At 42.1% G+C, this 6,076-nt stretch overlaps 1 protein-coding gene across 2 annotated transcripts in view; it reads right to left on the bottom strand.

Annotated features, from left to right (window-relative positions):
* Positions 1–6,076, bottom strand: part of TIAM1 (TIAM Rac1 associated GEF 1) — a 194,242-nt gene that overhangs the window by 138,670 nt on the left and 49,496 nt on the right. For both annotated transcript variants that reach the window (XM_021678087.2, XM_021678088.2), the window contains exon 2: positions 1,166–1,344. The gene's annotated coding sequence lies outside the window, so the exon portion shown is untranslated. The remainder of the gene's footprint in view (positions 1–1,165; positions 1,345–6,076) is intronic.

Below are 6,076 nucleotides of genomic sequence, written 5' to 3'. Positions count from 1 at the left end.
ACCCCCTTCCCGCCTTATTATAACGGCCCAGGGGCAGGGACCATGCCTTACCCATCCCTGTCTTGGTTACCTAAATATACTAATGTCTTCACACAGCTCTCCTCAATGGGAGTACTCCTCATGCAGAACCCCTTATAACAAGGGCTCTTCAACTATATAAAACATTAGAGCTCATTAGGGGGCCCAAGCTGACCCAATTCATATCACATTCAAGTCAAAAGTGAACTACCAAAGCAAGGTTTCTCAGTCATCGGTAAGGACATTGTGAAATCCAAGCATAAGGCATTTAATGATGCACATAAATTGTAATTATTAATAATGTAATTTTTCACTCCCCTGAGGTATTTAAAAACCTATTAAAATAAACATAATGATCACCCTTCTATGACTTGAAAACAGACCTCCAAATCTGCAGGAGAAAGGATGAAATGTATTTATTTCAAAGTTAAATTTGAAGCGAAAATCACAAGACAACAGATTGCAAATTTAAAATTAGCTTCTAGTGGGAGGTCTTGGTTTCAAGCCTGTTTTTTCTCTGCTGAAGGCTGAGCTTGAAGACAGGGGTGGGGTAGGGGGTAGGGGGGGAGCTAAGATTAAACTGAGACAAAGTTCTGAAAGTTTTTGTTAAATCTTTACAAACCCATGAAAAGTGTTTTGCCAAGTCACACGCAAATACCCCTAACACAAGAGACTAAACAGGAAAGTTTTGCAACAAATAAAAGATGATCTCTGATTTAGAAAGATTATTATTTTGACTGTATTTATTTTGCTTTTTAAAGATTATCCAAACCAGAAACAAAATATATCATTGTTTTGAAGTTAAGATTTTGCAGCTAGCTTTGTCTTTTTCAAACATAATCCAATATAAAGATGGTGAAGCTCAGGGATAAATTTAAAAGACCCTGAGGGCAATTCACAGGGGGAGAATAGATCTCATAGGTACTGGCTTTTTCTTTTCTCTTCTAAATTTTAATGCTAATGCTTTTGAATTCTTAGATGGGTGTAACCCTAATCCAAAGAAGTGGTTCCAAATTCTTTTTCCCACGAGCTACATGCAACCCAGCAATTCCAATTACATTAAAATGTATCTGTCCCACCACTTTGGAAGCATTTCCATTAATTCATGCAGATGTATACGGGCTCAAAACTACACATACAAACCTACCTTACAAGGCAACAGTGGTTCCCAACCCAATTTGCCCGAAGAGCACTGTGGCATTTAGATACTGAGATTGGGAATGGCGTCAGGATGAATAGTGGCAGGGACTCGGGAGAGGTATCAGCACCTGCCCCTCGGGGAGGCCATCATGGTCTCATCTGAGTCTCGGAGGATGTGCCAAAAACCTGCAGAGGACAGAAAAGAGAAAGGAAGTGGTCAGCCAGAACACAGAAAATGGGCCTTTTCCATGGAGCCCATTCTCCTCAATTCTCCAACATCCATTTTGTGTGTGACGCCAAACCCCAAATCAAACAGTGCAACCTTTAGCTACAGGTATAAAGCGCAGGCATAATCAGATACATAAATACGTGCAAGCATGTCTATATTTACAGTACGAACCGGTCCTACAGACTAAGTTATCATTTTCCCCTATTTCTAGGGAGAACAACAATGGCTAACAGAAACCGGTTACTATGGAATGATTTCCATGGCTCCCTCTTCATCTTTAAAAGGTCTCAATGAACAGAGATAATCAATAAAAGGAAATAAGAGAGTCTTGGTTACTACCAAAGCAGAGCTACATTTACGACAGAAGGTGAAGAAAACATTAAAAGACGGTAAAACAAAACACCAGATACACAGAACTCATCGCATACAAGTTTTCAGCTGGCCAAACATCAAATTCAGAGGAGGCAACTTGTGAAGAATACGTACAGAAAAGAATTCAGTGAAATATCTAAACTGTTACTTAACACAGAGGATAAACAGACAAGGACGGCTCCAGGAACAAGAAGTATGAATGATATTTTTTTTTTAAGGGAAAAAAATAAAAAGCTTGCCTTCTGAGATGACACTGCAAATACTAAGGAAGAAAGGAAGAGAGTCTGGGGGTTCCTTGCAGGGGGGGCTGCACCTTATCACCCTCCTCCCCACACTCGTCTTCTGTGGGGCTACCCACTGCCACCACCCATTGCTGGGGGGTTCCAGCAAGGTGAGGACCCAGGGCGCCCAACGCTTTGAACAGGAACATGGAGAAAACTGCCTACTTTGTGGAAGACAGCCCACAGAGGCAGTAAATAAATAAATGCACACATCCGCAGAGCACAGAACAATCAGTGAAGTTGCAATTCTTCCTTATCTCGGAAAACGTGCTATTTAACCTGAAGTGGGTGACTCATGCTTTTCAAGGAAGGAAGCACGCATCCTCAGCAATACCCCATTATTACCCTACAATGCGTGCCCTTTCCATAATTCCCCCATTGCTAGCTTGTTCTCTCTCTTTTCCTAGGCATCCTCCTGAAGCTGTTCTGTGCGAATTTTCAGATTTTCAAAGCAGTTCCTGAATTGCCTAGGAACTGGCAGAAATTAATAAGCAAGAGCCCATTTATATTGAAATGGACTCATTACGGTGCCCTCTGCCAATAATTTGCAAGCCTGGATTCTTGCTGGCAAATGGGGGCCTGTAGACGGCTGCCCTTCCACCTGCACCACAGAAGCTGGTAACACATTTTCTTAGACTTTAAAAGAAGTACGTATTCTAGCTACCAGAACTACAAGTTTTCTCCATCTATAGCCTTCTAATTCCTGAGTAGAAGAACAATGTGGGGAAGAAGACGAGAGTTATGGGGCATTATTTATAAAACATTGCAGGAAAACAAAATTGAGCTGTATCTGGTAGAATTTTTGTCTGATCTGGACGTGGGGGAAAATTTCTCCCCGTGACCCCGGCTGCGGAACTGACCCATGACGTGGATGAATGAAGAGCCTCATGTGTGTTCTTCTGCAAGCAGCAGATACACTGTGGTTGCAACATGCCAAGAAGCACTCATTTTGCCTGGAGTGGTTAGCTCCACCATGGCACCCGAGAATGATTACAGTACTCTGAGTTTTCTTCGAGAACTGCAAAGAATTCAGGTTCAACGGAAGGCAACCAAGGCATCAAGCTCAGTGCTGGGGGTTTGAACCTCAGTCCTACTGCATGCATCAGGTCAAATCTTGACCTCACCAGTCACCTGCAGGGTGATTTGGGAGCAAACTCTACATATCACCCCTCTCCAAAGAGAAAAGTTCCTAAACCACTAGGTTATTACAAGCACTAAAGAAGATCATGTATGTTACATGACTAGCTTCGCGCCTACCCTGTGGTCAGTTTGCAATGAACGTTAGCTATGATTTCACCTTACTTAGCATTTGTAAACTGAAAAAAGTCCGCTATAGAAGGCCACTGTTACTGGGGCTTCCTGAAAACAGGATGCCTAACTCATTGAAACTGGGTTCGTGTTATAAATGGGATGACACCAGGCACCTTAAATTTGTTGCGGGGCAACCAGGGAATTGACTGATGCAGCTGGAAGATGTGATCCACCCGATTTGTCACAACACACACACCACTCTGACGCAATCCGGCAATACCAGGGGCCTGCTTACATTACACTGATGGGGCCTGAACGCTGAGTGTACCACGTTTTTTAATCTCACTCTGATTCATCGTCAACTCCTGGAGTCCATTGCTGTGTCAGGTGTCAAGCAGTTTTCACAGGGAAGTGTGCATGCTGGGGGCGGGGGGAAGGAATTACCAAAACTAATCCCCGGCTTCATATACCTGCAAAAATTGACAAGGCTGAGGGGTCCCATGACCCAACCTTCCAGTCTGAGGTGAGCTGATGTCAGAAATACTGTGTCCGTGACAGTTGATCCATAGCTTCTCCTAAAAAGTCTGCCAGACAGAACTTTCTATTTCACCTTCAAAAAACACTCCCAAGGAGCGTCCTGTCATTTTTAAGTCCCCGAAAGTTCCAGAAACCAAACTATATAGAGAAAGGGGTATTGTACTTGCCCTCAAAATACCCAATCTCCTGCACCAGGCTCTCTTACTTATATGACGTTGGGCAAGTAAATGATCTATTCTGAAACTCAACAGGAAAAATGAGGATGTAAGATTATCTACCTTACTTACCTACCTAAAAAGATTGTTAAAAGACAGAGAATCAACATGAAACGTTACACAAAAACTATAAAATGCTACATAAGGATGTTAACTTTTACTCTGTTCATCATGACTTCAGTGCCCAAAACCGTTCCATAGTTAATGAATTAATGAGAATCAGGAAGGTCCCCCTTACCTTGAACCTTAAAAATGAGGAGCAGAAGCAAGGAGGCTATAGAGGTCTCAGATCAAAATCCTGAACAAGTCAGAATCCTGAATTTGAATTTTAAATGTAATAAGCACCAAAAAAATTAGTTTTTAGTATTCATACTTAGTCTAAAAATCAGTATTGGATAGATGGATAGATGGATCTGCGGCACTGAAAAATTTTACATGGTTCAGAAATTAAAGAAAATTCACTGGTCATCTTTTTTTACATATTTTTTAACCATTACTTTATTCAACAAAGGATTCAGTAGTGAGTGACTTTCAAAAATGTATAATCTAGGGGTGCCTGGGTGGCTCAGTCAGTTGAGTGTCCAACTCTTGGTTTCGGCTCAGGTCATAATCTCAGGGTCATGAGATTAAGCACCACATTGGGCTCCATGCTCAGCACAGAGTCTGCTTGAGATTCTCTCTCCCTCCCCCTCTGCCCCTCCCCCTGCTCATGCATGCACACTCTTTCTCTAGAAAATAAATAAATAAAATCTTAAAAAAAAAATACATAATCTAAAATAGAAGAAATTACTAGCCTCAAAAAACCCAAAAGAAACCCAAAGGATGACAGAGAGAATAAGGGTAACCATGCATACCCTATCAAGCTACCCAGCCAGTTGCATTTATAGTAAGCTTTGTAATAGCCAACTCAAATTGAGAAAACATGGCAGTTGTATAATTCACAATTCCTAATCAATTGCTCAGAAGAAGGATGAATGTTCTTGGTACCAAGATCAGACAGAAATTTCCACGGTGGTCCTCTGAGGTCACTGTGATATGATAAGCAATGTTCTGGACCATACCCTTCCACATGGGCTCAGTGACACATTTCACGTGGATGTTTCTTCTTGAAAATTTATTTAAAAAGAAAATCACAACTCAGTAACAGAAGTTCTGAAGAAGTAGGATACTGCTGAAGAGCAGAGACGCTATATAATGTTCCAGGAAATTCTCCTTAATCACTCTTTGCTCTCCACAGAGTCCTGAGGGGTGGTAAGCTCTCTGGCTCATGCCCAAGTATAGCTGGGTCATGCTACGGGATGACCACCCTCATCTGGCATGAGGACAGGGTTCCACCAGGGGTGAGCTTGTCCACTTTGTGTGAAAACTGAGACTCTAGCACAGAGAAGAGGTGCCATGCCTTCCCTCCCAGGAGAACCACGTGATGATTCAAGGCAGGACCAGAATTCTTAGCACAGATGAACAGGCTATGAGGGGGTTCCAAATTCCTATTCCCTAGAGTATGGATGATGTGGCTTTGGCCCAACTGTGTTTTTGAGACAGGTAAAAACAGACACCCATATCAGCTGCACAAAATCCCTGAAATTTCCCATATCCCAACACTCCACTAGTTTTGAGCAACGCTACTTCCCACTAGATCCAAATGTATCCCAAGGTAACTGAGGAAACATGTTCATAGAACGAGTATTTTCAAGCCAGCTATAAGTCAAGAAATCTCTACTAAAATAATAACTTTTAATTTTAGAACAGTGAATCTTTGAAAATACTTAACCAACAGGTTCGGCGGGGACAGACATTACCATATCTCATAGGAGTAAAGTCAGTGTGTTTCAAAGTGAAGTAACATGTTCTACCCCGACTCAGCACAATCTACCATTTATGGAATGCTTACTATCTGTCTGGCAGGGTGTCAGTGGCTTTAGGCCAAAATACTCTTCTAAGTTTCCCTCGGTTCTTGGTGTTTATTGTTGGACACTGGCAACTGCCAATGCATATAACTCCAACATTGCATCACTCGCTACGGAGCTCCCTCC

The sequence above is a fragment of the Neomonachus schauinslandi genome, chromosome 1, assembly GCF_002201575.2.
Source record: "Neomonachus schauinslandi chromosome 1, ASM220157v2, whole genome shotgun sequence".
Taxonomy (NCBI): Eukaryota; Metazoa; Chordata; class Mammalia; order Carnivora; family Phocidae; genus Neomonachus; species Neomonachus schauinslandi.
Note: the sequence above shows the minus strand (reverse complement) of the source record. Positions and strands in the feature narration are given on the sequence as shown.